Here is a 14,778-nt window from a genome sequence, read left to right as displayed (position 1 = left end):
ACAACGAAGGCCATTAATGAAAGCATCTGTTGACATGTCGTCCAACATTTCAATGTGGATAGCCCGGCAGCAAAGGCACGTGAAAAGAAGTCCATATCGCTTGTGCACCTTACGTCCCTGTTTGGTGTAAAATGGACCGAAACAGTCCATTCCACAATAGGTGAATGGTGGTGATGGATCTACACGGTCTGGCGGCAGATCTGCCATACGCTGCTCTTCTGCAGCTCTCCTGTGTTTCCTACACTTAACACACTGACGTATATATGCAGCAACAGTTCTGTTTATTCCAGGAACCCAGAACCCATTAGATCTGATCTCATTGATCGTAAAACACTTTCCTTGATGTCTGACGTGCTCATGGGAGTGTGCAATTATCATCTTGGTAATGGAATGATCCTTTGGGATTATCACTGGATGTTTCTGTGAGGAAGGGAGAGATCCGTTTTTTAGTCTTCCTCCCACCTTGAGGATTCCATCTTGGTCAAGGAAAGCATCCATCTGATATAGTTTACTCTGAGATGGAAGACGATTCCCTTTGCTGAGCAACTTAATCTCTTCTCTGTACACTTGTCTCTGTAAGTCCTTTATGACAATGCACTGTGCATCTTCTCGCTCTTGGACAGTACTGTGGTCTGTAGATTTGTTTCCTTTGACACGGCGGATGAGACGTGCTACAGCTTGAGTGGCCTTATACCATGACGAAAACTTAGACAAACGGTCTAAGAGACTTGCTTGTTCTGTGGTCTGTGTGTTCAGTATCTGAACTCTTTTGATTTCAGGGTCTCCAATCGGTATTTCTGTGATGACATCAGCAGCTGGAGGTAAATCCTTCTCCCATAGGAACTGAGGTCCTGTGAACCAGTTTGATGTGAGAAGCTCACCTGCACTTGAACCCCTCGAAGCCAGGTCTGCAGGGTTTTTGTCTGTGGGGACATATCTCCACTGCTCTGGAGCTGTGCTCAGACGTATCCTTTGTATCCGGTTTGATACAAACGTGTGGAAGCGTCGTGCCTCGTTGTTAATGTACCCCAAAACTACTTTGAAGTCAGTCCAGAAGTACTCATCAATGTCTGTGAGACCTAGCTCCTCCCTTAGGGTGTCACTTGCGGTAACTGTGACAACTGCAGCTGCCAACTCTAACCTGGGGATAGTTGTAACCTTGATAGGAGCTACTCTAGACTTTGCTGTAATGAGAGCACAATGAACACTTCCATCTTCATTCACCTGTCTCAAATAAGAACATTGACCATAACCACATGTACTCGCATCAGAGAAGTGGTGTAGCTCTTTTCTGAAAACGCATCCAAAATCAACTGGCACGTAGCATCGAGGTATGTTGATTTTCTCCAGATTTGCAAGGTCACTCAGCCACCGTTCCCACACTGGTTTTAATTTACTGAGGAGAGGTTCGTCCCAACTTGTACCTTGCCTACACATTTCCTGAAGCACTCTTTTCCCAATGAGCACGAAGGGAGCAATAAACCCCAGCGGGTCATAGATGGAGGCAACTGTGGATAGAATGCCACGACGAGTTGCTTGCTGATCCTTAATGCAGATGTGAAATCTGAAAGTGTCAGATTCAATGTGCCAAAGAATCCCTAAGGCTCTCTCCAACGTTGAATCATTGAAGGCGATATCAAGTGCCTTTACTTCAATGGAACGCTCAGAGGGGGGAATGCTCTCTAGCACCGACTTGTTATTGGTCACAAATTTGTGAAGTCTCAGACCACCAGTAGCACAGAGGTCTTGAGCTTCCCTTGCAAGCTGAATAGCTTCATCTACACTTGCTATGCTTGTGACGCCGTCATCAACGTAGAAGTCTCTCATAATGAACTGTGAGGCGAGAGGAAACCGGCTCTCGTTTTCCTTGGCAAGATATTTTAGTCCATAGTTGGCACATCCTGGCGATGATGTCGCACCAAATAGATGAACCTTCATACGGAATTCCTGTGGCTCTGCACTCAGGTCTCCGCCTTTCCACCAGAGGAAACGTAGATAATCTCTGTCAACTTCAGACACGTGGAACTGGTGGAACATTTTTTCTACATCACACATCAGTGCAATGTGATTCAGCCTAAATCTCATGAGGACACCAGTTAGATTATTTGTCAGATCTGGGCCTGATAGCAGGTGGTCATTAAGCCTGCTCCCCCTGAACCTTGCTGAACAGTCAAAAACGACACGGAGCTTTTCTGGCTTTTTGGAGTGATAAACCCCGTGGTGAGGGATGTACCATTTTTCTCCTTCCTTCCCTTCATGCTGAACAGCCTCTGCATCACCCTTCTCAATAACCTCATTCATGAACTTCGTGTAATGCTCCTTATATTTTTCATCCTTCAAAAGCTTTTTCTTCAGATGACCGAGCCGGACAATTGCTAGTTGCTTGTTGTTAGGAAGGTGTGGTCTCTCCTTAAAGGGGAGTGGCATCTCACAATGGTCATGAGCATTTCTTTGAATTCCATTTTTTAACATATTTAGGAAGAGAATGTCATCTTGAGAAACAGCCTTGCCCTCCTTATTGTCCTTGAAGTCAGACTCTAAGACCCGGATAGCGTCTGATGGGGTAACTGGTGGAAGTTCTCTGACGACAACTCTGTGACACATGTTAGCGATAGATGATAATTCGAGATTAGGTGATGAACATCCCACGATACTCCAACCTAGATCTGTGCGCACTGCATAAGGTTCATTATCACCTCCCATGATTACTTGCTTAGGTGCCAGTGCCCTTGAGCAGTTGTAGCCTATTAAGAGACCAACTTCACACTCCAGTTGTGGTGGAATTTCATCTGCTATAATGCTGAGATGATTCCAGTGCCTTGCCGTTTCACAGGTAGGAATGTGTTTTCGATTCACTGGTATGCAGTCCTTGGTGTAAGCCGGAGGAAGATCAATGAGGATTGTTGAGTCGTATCCACGCACTCTGAGGCCTGAAACTCTTTCACTGTGCATTAAGGCATCCTTTCCAATCATGGTAGTTAGCTTGAGCCTCACAGGTTGTGCTTTGGTTTGTAAGCCTTGGCTAACATCCTGGTCAACGAAGACTGTGTCACTTTGTGTATCCAGCATGGCATAAACAAGCTTTTCCAAACCTGGATTGCTGATGGAGGAGACCCAGACTGGCACAATCATGGAAGTGTTTACAGATTGGTCCTTGGTGTCCACACTCAGAGACAATGTGGTTGCTGACTCGTCTATGATGCCGTGATTTGAGACCGGCACTTGTTTGGCTTTAGTGTGGTTGTCATCATGGAGACAGGTTGGATGTCTTCCCTTACATGTGTCACATGTGTGTCTGTAACGGCAATCTTTGGCACTATGGCCTGGCTTTAAGCAGCCGTAGCAGAGTCTCTTTTCCTTGACAAATCTCCGTTTATCCTCCAGTGATCTCCCTATGTACTGAGGACAGCTGTGCAGACGGTGGTTAATGTCTTTACAGAGCATACATGGTGGTTTTACACTTGGCCTTGATTTCACTTGGTTTTCTGTCTCTGTAACTGTTTGGGTATGTAGAACACTAGATTTATTGTTCAGCCTTTCGTAGATATAACGCTTCTCTCTAGGTGATTCTGTAGAATGAAGAGCATAGAATGACGTTATAGGATTACAGGCGACCTCTGCTTCCATCACCATAAAGTAAACAAATTCTTTGAAGTTTGGGAATTCCTGCCTGTCTCTCATAACTTGGGTGACTTGGCGGTTCCACCGTGATGCTGCCCAGTCTGGCAGCTTTTGAACCAATTTATGATTTTCCTCACAGTCATTCAAAATATCAAGGCCTTTAACGTGAGGCATGGCTTCTTGACATGCATGCAAGAAATCAGAAAATGTCCGGAATCCCTCAGCATCTTTTGGTTGGATCCTTGGCCAGTTAGTCAGCTTTTCTCTGAAGGCTCTCTGTATAACAAAGGGCTGACCGTATCTGTGGTTGAGACGGTTCCATGCATCCATATAGGCTTCATCATCACTTCTATAAAATATGCCATCAAGTATTTTCCGAGCTGGACCTCCAATGTACTTTCTCAGATAATGCAGCTTGTCTGCTGAAGAAATGTTCCTTCTATCTATCAATGAAATGAATGAAGCTTTCCACTCAATAAACTGAATGGGGTCACCAGTGAATACAGACGGCTCTGGCATTGGGAGCCTGTTCAGGGATATAGAATCCTGGACTGCTTGAGCAAGACATGACACATCTGTTTGTGAAGGTGAAGCAGTTTGTGGGACATGAGCAGACTGCTGGATGGGAGTTGAAGACACAGTTTGCTGTTGAGACACATGCTGCTGTCTCTTAGTGTTGTGATCAGAATACACACTGGCCTCTTGCATCACTTCCTGATTGTAAATCACTAATCTTGCTCGTGCAGCTCTAACATCCTTCTCTGCCTTCAGTCTTTCCAGCTCACGCTTCTGAACTTCCAGATCTTTCCTCTGCTGTTCTTCTAGGAGCTGGATCCTTTCCTTTTGTCTTTCCTCTTCCAATAACACCTCATACTCTGCTTCCTTAGCTGCTAACTCTGCTGCAGCATCAGCTCTTTTAGCTGCTACGATGGAGCTCACAGAGTGGTTGCTGGATTTGCTACTAAATTTGTGACTTGAAGGTTTGGCTGTGGATCCATAGATGGAGCGAGCATAGTCTCTGTTAAGCAGCTCACGGAGACGCTGTTTTACTACATCACTGTTAAATTCTCCATCTATACCTGATATCCGTTCATATGCAATTTTTACAATGTCCTTTGTGACTGCATCGCAGGCATCAACACGACGTCTTATCTCTCTAGATGGAGTAATGTGATCTCTAATTTCCACATATATACTGGTAACATCATCCCTACCTTTCTCCAGGGTTTCTATAAGAGTTACCATTTGGCTTTCAGAAATGTCAGATTTGAGCTGTTCTCTTACTTTGCGTGCCTTGATTTTCCATAGTTCGTAAAAGTGGACGAGCCTTTTCTCCTTTCTTTGAGCCTCCTCTCTCTGAAATGCAAGCATCTTTTCCGTGGGGTTCCGTTGTCGACCAGAGCGGCGGAGATTCTCCTCTTCACTAGGCTGACAAACCTCCGTCAGCTGGTCTGAGTCCGTGTTGTCCAAAGGTGATTCCTCAGATGGTTCCATTTTGTAAAAAAGGTGCCACAAACTTAGACCATCACATCAAGTCCCTCCGCCGTAATCCCGGTGTCGATCAGAGCGGCGGTGACCGATGAGGTGAAGTTCTTACTGTAGCGTCCCCGGCTGAATGATGGTCGGATTCTTTTTTTTTTACTGATGGTTCATTATCCTTTATTTTCTCTTCACACATCCGTGACATATGAACACACCGTAAGAACTTGTGCCTTTCTCAGCCAGGTGCTTAAAAACAACAAAAGAATACTTTTCATTCAACCACGAAGCAGCGATCTTGTTCGTATTTACCAGGAAGTGCCTTTTCAAAATAAAAGAAACCGTTTCAAAATAAACGTATCAAAAAAAGGCAATAGGGCATTAATAGGTCATTTACAAGCTTCACTCCTGGCGCCCCCCCCCCCCCCCCCCCAAAACCAATATTTTTTCGAAACGATTTTCCACGAAAACTTATTATAAAATTATTTCTTTCTTTGTCGAAGTTGCTTGGACACACATACTCTAACCATAAGCCTCAATTAGCTAGGATGTTCTGACAACACCAAGGAGCCAGTACCCCTTCCGTTTTTACGATTTTTGGCTAATTTCACCCTAATGTTAGATTAATTTTTTTAACGTCAAACTAACCTCATCCGGACTGCATCTTGTTCAAATTAAACACAATTTCAAGTACAAGCATTTCTGTGAGTGTAACTGCATTTTAAAGTGCATAAAACATACATTCAATTATTATGGTGTCTCTTTACTTCAAACATCTTAACATACATTATCACTCATAAAGAAATATATACATTTACAATATAGACCTATTGAACATTAGCTTATAACTCATCTTTATAAGGCACAATAACAATACACGACTTAATTACAGTCTGTGTGTGTCGGAGCTGAACTACACACTGTAAAGTAAACAATATACTATCGTGACCCGCCTGCAAGACAACACGCATGTAAAATAAACACCTATACATGTGAACGTAGCCCCCCTCATATAGTGGCGTGAGTGTCTCCTGCCTCACTGCCCAGAAGAGTTTCTAAGTTTTTACCAGTCTCTAAGTAGACAATCAAAACAACATCAACATGTCTCAATGACACTCATGTTTTCATCCGACTGCATTTGTCCAAGAGACTGAAAGATACAAATATAGATATAACAGGTAAATACACAGTCCCATCCTAACGTCAGATATATTCAAACAGACAGAGCTGAATGGACTTTAGTCATTTACACACATCTGCTTTTAAAGTCTTTAAAACTACATTAAAGTAATAAAAGACAGTTGTGTTTTGAAGTCTCTCCTGCTTAGAACAAAACGTACTGTGTCTGCGGAGAAGTTGATCTTCTCCATGTTTGATGAAAGCAGTTGATCCAATGTAGGAAAAGTTCTTGTAAAATAGTTTTGCTGTGAAGCGCTTGTCTGCTGATTGTCGTCTGTCGCGGTTTGAGGAAGTTGTCAGAGAGAAGGTTCTCGTGCAACTGAGGTCTACTAATGGTGTGATTGGACTCATGAGAGGTGTTGTTCCTTTATATGTAAGGCAATTTTCCCTTTTGCTCTTTTATATGTAAATCAAATGATCAAACAACCTATATTTATATTATATATATATATATATATATATATATAAATATATAATATAAATAATAACAACAACAATAATAAACAAATATTTCTTATTATTACCCTGATGTTAATATGTAACATCATCTCTTTTATATCTAAGTCAATTGTACGTGTTGCTCTTTCATATGTGGTCAATTGAACCTGTTGCTCCTTTATAAGTGAGTCAAATAATCAAAGTATCAAAGGATCCAATTATCTATGTGACATGACAGCATCATAGGATCAATAATCTAAGGATGTAATTTTTGAATTGATTTTAACAGTGTTACGTAATATATGTATTATATATAATACAAATAATAACAATAACAATAATAAAACAAATATTTCTTATAATTACTCTGATGTTAATATGTGACATCATCTCTCTGTGTACTTTAGCTGAATTAAGTTTCAATTGATAATTTAAATTGATTTCCCTTCAAATCTATCTATGGCCTCAGATGATCTGCTGATTTGTTCTGAGAGAAAAGTGTTTCCTCACAAACAGATAACGGCTCTGATGTCACATGACTGTTTGGGATCATGTGATGCAGATGTAGAACCTTTTCTCTGATGAACTGAAGTGACAGGACTGGATCTGATCGTCACAAAGTGAGTTCTCTATACGTAGAAGATCCTAAAGAGTAAAGTAGGGGTCAATCAATGAGTGTGTGGTTTCAGTCACACTTCAGATCTCAGGATAAGAATATACTTTTCTGACTGCGTGGGACTGAAGGAAGTTCAGCTCTTACTCCTCTACAGCTCCGTGGGGCCGGTGCACGAAGCTGTTTGTGCATCCGGGTCCTAAAGATGATGTTAGTATTCAACTAATCTGCAACAGCAAATACATTGTGTACCTAACTGTGACCTGATTCACTGAGTTGTGAGACCACGTATTTGGTCCTGGTTCTGCTGGGGTCGTTCTGTGTGGAGTTTTTTGTTCTTTCTTGTGATTAGACATTAGCTTTGTTTTTAAACCATCCAAGGAAAACAATGGGACGTCCAGTGATGACAGAATCCTTCGCTTAGGGTTTGTAGTGAATTTAAACGTGCACTAAAAACGTCACTGCTCATTTCATAAGTTTTACTTTGCATACAAACGATTCTCCATATCTCTTTGCTTTGACACAGACACCATTTATAGTCTTGTTGTACATTTTATTCCCACTTGGCTCAACGACCTCGTACGTCTGACAGAGCTTCCAGGACAAGCTGACACAGCTGAGCGTCCCTGAGCCCACCTGCAGGTGGATCACTAACTTCCTGACCGACAGGAAGCAGCCCGTGAGGCTGGGGAAGCTTGTCTCTGACACCCGGACCATCAGCACTGGAGCCCCACAGGGCTGTGTGCTCTCTCCTCTCCTCTTCTCCCTCTACACGAACAACTGCACCTCCAGCCATCCCTCTGTAAAACTTCTGAAGTTTGCTGACGACACAACCCTTATTGGATTAATTTCCAATGGGGACGAGGCCGCCTACAGAGAGGAAGTAAACAGCCTGGCTTCCTGGTGCAGCCAGAACCACCTGGAGCTGAACGCTTTAAAAACTGTAGAGATGGTAGCAGATTTTAGGAGGAGCCCAGCTCCAACCGTCCCTCTCACCATGTGCAACTCCCCAGTTAAAACAGTGGAGTCATTCAGATTCCTGGGGACGATCATCGCACAGGACCTGAGATGGGCGGAGAACATCACCTCCATCATCAAGAAAGCCCAGCAGAGGATGTTCTTCCTGCGGCAACTGAGGAAATTCAGCATGCCGCGGAAAGTGATGGTTGACTTCTACACAGCCATCATTGAGTCCATCCTCACCTCATCCATCACCGTCTGGTTCGCTGCCTCCACTGCCAAGGCCAAGGGCAGACTGCAGCGGATCATCCGGTCAGCTGAGAAGGTCATCGGCTGTGACCTGCCGGCTCTCATAGACCTGTTCCACTCCAGGACCAGTAGGAGAGCCCGCAAGATCATTGCTGATCCCTCCCATCCCGCTCACCACCTGTTCCAGAGACTACCGTCTGGAAAAAGGTTTCGGGCCATCAGGACTAAAACCTTGCGTCACCTGAACAGTTTTTTCCCCATGGCAGTGGGGCTCACAAACAAGCCCCCTGCATCACACTGACTCTGCTGACCCCCCCCCACCCCCCACCCATCCTTGCACATAATTTATAACTCTATATTACTGGCACTATTACCAATCTCTGCAACTTAAACTAAACTAAACGCACGTTACTCTTTAACTGTATATACTGTTGTTTTTTTATATTGTTATATTGTTCAATATTGTGTTTTTTAATTTGTTGTTTGTAAAGTGCACCAACCACACCAAGGCAATTTCCTGTATGTGCAAATATACATGGCAATAAAAATAATTCTGATTCTGATTCTGATTCTGATTCGTCCAGAGGTTTAGATTCAGCCTAATGATGTGGAGGTTTAGGTTCCTGAGTATTTTCAGTGAAAGATTTTGCACAAGTTGATCAGTATTTCTTTTTTTAAATTATCAGTATTTGTCCCAAACATTTTTTAGACTCTAGGGTTCTAGTGGAATGTCTGTATTTGTCTAATATCTATTCTCTGGAGAGATCTTTGGAGAGATCGTCTTTTTTTCTACTAAATTGTGTATTTAAACAAAGTTTTTAAAGTTGAGGAGTCCCCAATGAAAAGGGTGCTGTTGTGTGGTTGCTCCTGTCTTAATGCCTCAAAGGCTGGAACCGGTGAGATAAGACTACATTTGCAACTATGTTAAAGGTTTGTAGGTTTTATTGACTCAAGCTAAAAAAAATCGGTGCTATTTTACTGCCATAATAAAAATAGGGTCACTCATCATCGTATTTTCTCAAAACTTCTTCAGTCAAATTACTTGACACCTAACATGCAGACAGTGGATGTTTATCAATGAATCATCAATCAAAATGTATTTGTATAGCCCATATTCACATATCACAATTAGTCTCATAGGGCTTTAACATGGTGTGACATCCTCTGTTCTTAACCCTCAACAAGAGTAAGGAAAAACTATTAAAAAACACTTTAACAGGGTAAAAAGGACGTAGAAACATTAGAGAGAACCACATGTGAGGGATCCCTCTCCCAGGACGGACAGAAGTGCAATAGATGTCAAGTGTAGTATATATATATATGTGTATATATATATATATATATATATATATATATATACATAAATATATATCAAGCAGTCCTGCTGCAATCATAATTTCTGGTCAGCAGCCAACAAGATCATGATCCACCATCAAGTTCGGTTGCCACTATAGTACACAGTCATGCACCGCTGGACCACGCTCACTAATCGCGCTTTACGGTCCACCCCATCCAGTTAGATCCCATAGAGAAAACTTTATCTAAATCCAATTTAGTTTTAAAATGAGGATCACCTTCTTTTGGCAGTAGGTGGTGCGGGAGATTTGGTCTCTGCGGAGGGGTACTTTAATCCAGTGTCGGCTTGGTCCCCGGGATCGTATAAATCTTTCATATTTGCATCTAAGACATCAAAGGATTCTGACATCACTGACACTGTGACATTAAAGCAAACTGACAACAGCTCATATGAGCTGTATATTGTAAAGCAGCCAAGAGCAGTTCCTCATGGTATAAAACATGTCACTTCCTTTAGCCAGCAGGTGGCCCTGTAATGATGAGTCAATATTGATTTGAATCTGATCAGGGCGGGACTGTGAATGTGTGAATGTGTGAATGAGGTTAGAGGCTGAAAGAACAACGCACAGAGGAGTTATAATAAATCCCTCTTTTTTGGTGAATCATCAAAATGTCACGCCACAGTCGCACCGTGTGATGAAATCTTTCATCTTTGCATCTAAGACATCAAAAGATTGTAACATCACTGACACTGTGACATTAAAGCAAATTGACAACAAAGAATTATTTGCTTCATGAATCCTTTGGAGTGTTCTTTTATATATAAACAGCTCATTTGAGCTGTATATTGTAAGGCAGCCAAGAGCAGTTCATCAAAGTTTAAATCATGTCACTTACAGTAGCCAGCAGGTGGCGCTGTAATGATGAGTAAATATTGACATGGATCTTATCAGGGGAGGACTGTAAATGTGTCAATGAGGTTTGAGGCTGAAGGATTAATGCACAGAGGAGTTATAATAAATCCCTATTTTTTGGCGAATTTTCAAATTGCCGCACTACCGTCACATCATGTGATGAAATCATATATACTGAGGTTGTTTATATCTCCATCTTGTTGAGATGACATTCGCACAACTTGAAGTTGATATAATGAAAGCTTACGGCCACACCAACCTGAATACGCCCGATCTCGTCTGATCTCGGAAGCTAAGCAGGGTCGGGCCTGTTTAGTACTTGGATGGGAGACTGACTGGGAATACCAGGTGCTGTAAGCTTTTTCCACTTTTCCCTGATGTATTCACATGTATAAATAAGGTTTAGTGGGTGGAGTATTTACCCAAACGAAACTGTGTTGCTTAGATGTAAATTCCACTTTGACGACAATTGGACAATCAAATCGAAAACACACATGGAAGAACCTTCGAAACTTCAAACACACACCCTGTGGGAGTAAAGAGCTTTACTCGAGATCTAAAGACAACAACATAATAATCTAAGTTAAGGGCTTCAACTCGGGTCTATTGTGTCCCATTTTCAACTTCAAAAGCCAAAGTAAGTCACTTTCAGCAAGAGGTGAGTTCATGTTTAAAAGGCAAGGACAAGGGAATCATAACAGATAACATGGAAGTGGATAAAGGATTCCTTTAGCAGAGGATGGTTTCGATCCATCAACCTCTGGGTTATGGGCCCAGCTTGTTTCGCTGCGCCACTCTGCTCTTTTTCATTGAAATATTTTCATATGAACATAGTCTCTGGTTTTAATAGGTTTTATCAGCAGTTAAATCAGCTGGACTTGGAGGAAGTAATTGGTAAATGTGAAGCTATGTGCCACATTCTGAAGGTGCACATCTTACTTCTGACCTCGTTTGAAAACCAGACTGGAGACAAATAAAATGACCTCCTGTACGTCTCTATGGACATTCCAAATGCTACAAAGCTCAGCTGGCTGTTGCAGTTTTTGACAACAGGATAACTTCTTAAAGTAGAATAAGCTGCCAGTAGCCAATACATTCAACTGACAGTGGTGGGATTCAAACCCACGCCTCCTGAACACACAGAAGGAGAGATACATCCGAGGTGCTCCACGCTTCCAATGGTGGTTCGATCAGCTGACTTCTTAAGCAAATGATTCCACCCACTATACCTTATTTATACATTTTAATAAATCAGGGGAAATGTTCAAGAAAACAAAATTAAGTTGCAATTTGGTCGTGATAATGCAAGGAAAAACATCCTTAGAACATTCAATCATTTACTTCAGTAATGATGTCAAGTTTTCATTTACTGTATTGTCCTTGATGTTGAGTAAAGTCCCTGCTCTATCATCGCTCTATCCAATTATGACATCATGAAAATGATGTGCTAATATAACATGAACATAGTAGTGCTCTTTTTATATAAAGTATTTTCCATGTTCACTCTGTGTGAATTCCTTATCCTGTTTTTCTTTAATGGTGAATCTTTTCTGCTCTTTCTAAGATATGTCGGCTCTCAAGTGGCAGCACCCCCCTCTGCTGTGGGTGAAGTGGAAAAAGCTTACAGCCCCTGGTATTCCCAGGCAGTCTCCCATCCAAGTACGAACCAGGTCCGAACCTGCTTAGCTTTCAATTTCAGACAGGATCGGGCGTGTTTTTTTTTCTCTCTTTTTATGATCAAAAGTATATTGCATTTACATTCATTGCATGTACATTACTTTTTTCTTTTTTTTTCTTTTTTTAAACTTTCTTTTTAAATAAACAAGGATACAATTAAACATACACACATACAGAAACAAAAGGGTGGTCACCTATACATTTATACTGATGGTAGGGGAGAGCGGGGTCATGTGGGACATTTTTTACATTTGCTCCCCTCTAGACGAGTTAAAATGATATATCAGTCAAATTTACACATTTCCCATTAATTCAGGATGTTTTTTTAGCCATGGAAAGGATCAGAATGTCTTCAGGACAAAGGGCAGTGAAAATATGATTGTTTAAAAGAAAGAGGGCTTGTGTCCAACTTTACACCGGCTACGGTGTATAGTGGTCCACCTTACCTTTTCCACTTTAAAACTATCATAACAACACATGTTGTAATTGTTAAAATCCCGACAGCTAGATTGACAACCACTAATATCAGACTAGTAACAGAATCATGGGGATTGGTCAATTAAGCAAATTTGTGATTATTATGATTCATGTGATCTCTTGCACACCCTATCTTACCTGCACATTGTTTCTCTGTCCAATTGGCAGGGACAGGGATATTGTTTTTCTCTGCGTATTCAAATGCCAGTTCAGGGCACTTAACTGGAGCAAGGCCATTGAACTGGTCAGCTAGTTGTTTCAAGTGTTTGGCTCCTCCTCCAGCTCATCTGTGAATATTCTCTTTACCTCAGCTACTGCAGCCCAGGCTACTGATTTTACTTTCCCTTTCTCTTTTTTCTTAATGAATCTTTTGAGGGTTGTCTTATCACTATTTCTATCCCTTCCAGCTTTTCTTAAGGACTTCTTTCCTTGCATGACCTCAGCGGCTGCACTCTCCATTTCTGCGAGCCCCAGGTTGTCTTCCTGGTGTATAGATTCTTGGCATGATGGCTTTTGTACAATGTTTATGACATTAAAAATAAAACATATATAATGTAATATAACACTAAAATAAGTTTAAGACTAAACTTAACTTGTGCTTCATGGTGGGGTAAAGTGAGACAGTGTCAAACTTTACCCCACAGCATTTGTCCCACCTTACCCCGAAGCCAGCATTTTAGAAAAACAACATCTTTTAGCAATTCAGGCTAATCTTCAGCTAGTTTTATATGTTGGAAGTTCACCAACATGTATGATAAAAGTTCTTCTACCGGATTCAATTTGTTTTGACACAACAGTTGATTAAGTTCAAAGCAAGAAAATTTACTTTTACATACAAAAAACACATTTTTGTGAGAAAACATGACCACAAATGTGTTCCGTTGCCTAGATACAAGGGGTATTTCACATTACCCGATGTCCCACATTACCCCGCTCTCCCCTACATTGATGGAAATGAATGTCAATTCACACAGTAGCAGATCAGTGATGATCCTGTGAGGTCACAAACACAATCCTTTTTTCCCAAAACTGCAAAAAAATTATCAAACCGTAGATTCAGCGAAAGGTTATTCTCTCCATGTTTTGAACATCAGTTACAATATCTATCCAGCCAGTCTCTGTTGGGGGTTCGGCCTGCAGCCATTTTCGTGTTACAGCTTTCTTGCTGGCTGCTAATAATATCTTAAACAAATATTTGTCTTGCACCAATAGGTGAGCTGCGATATTGCCCAAATAAACTGTAGAAAAGGAACAGTCAAATCCATCTCCAAAAACAGTCTGTATTACTTAAATTACCACCTGCCGGTATGGCTGAATGGCTGGGCAGCTCCAAAATATATGGAAATGATATGCCAGCTGTTCTCCACATTTCCGTCAACATAGATCCCTTCCTGCCTCACCTGTTTGTCCACATTTTAATTTGGGGGTTATGAAATATCTAATCTGATTCCGCCAACAGAATTCCCTCCAAAGACCCGAGCTGGTGGAAGTGGACTGCACAGAGCACATAATTGACCAGTCCTCCTCTGAACTGACAAGTCCAGATTCTTTCTCCCATTTTTATCTAACTTTATCTGATGAGTGTTTTCTACTGGATTGAATACTTGAGTATAATTTTGAAACAAGTTTCCTGACGTCCATATTTCTATACATGTCAATAAATATGTCGATTAAATTGGCATCACATTTCTCCTTGGATTTAATTTCATTATTAAAAGTAGGTCCTGGTTTGTAAATACCTAAAAAAATCCAGTCTTTCTAAACCATACATCTCTCAAATTTTTATGAAAACTATCCAGTTCTCCCTTTCATGAGATTGAACATTAAGAAGTGATGCAAATTCTATGCCAATGCTTAAACCTCCCATCAATCCTT

The 14,778-nt window shown here is 41.4% G+C and overlaps 1 protein-coding gene and 1 non-coding gene across 2 annotated transcripts in view; both read left to right on the top strand.

The window, feature by feature from the left end:
- Positions 1-14,778, top strand: part of LOC128431094 (uncharacterized) — an 870,493-nt gene that overhangs the window by 288,679 nt on the left and 567,036 nt on the right. The gene's annotated exons all lie outside the window — the stretch shown is intronic.
- Positions 10,991-11,109, top strand: LOC128433809 (5S ribosomal RNA). Its single transcript, XR_008336515.1, has one exon. It is a non-coding gene; the product is annotated as a 5S ribosomal RNA (ribosomal RNA).

Source organism: Pleuronectes platessa, chromosome 24 (assembly GCF_947347685.1).
Source record: "Pleuronectes platessa chromosome 24, fPlePla1.1, whole genome shotgun sequence".
Taxonomy (NCBI): domain Eukaryota; kingdom Metazoa; phylum Chordata; class Actinopteri; order Pleuronectiformes; family Pleuronectidae; genus Pleuronectes; species Pleuronectes platessa.
Note: the sequence above shows the minus strand (reverse complement) of the source record. Positions and strands in the feature narration are given on the sequence as shown.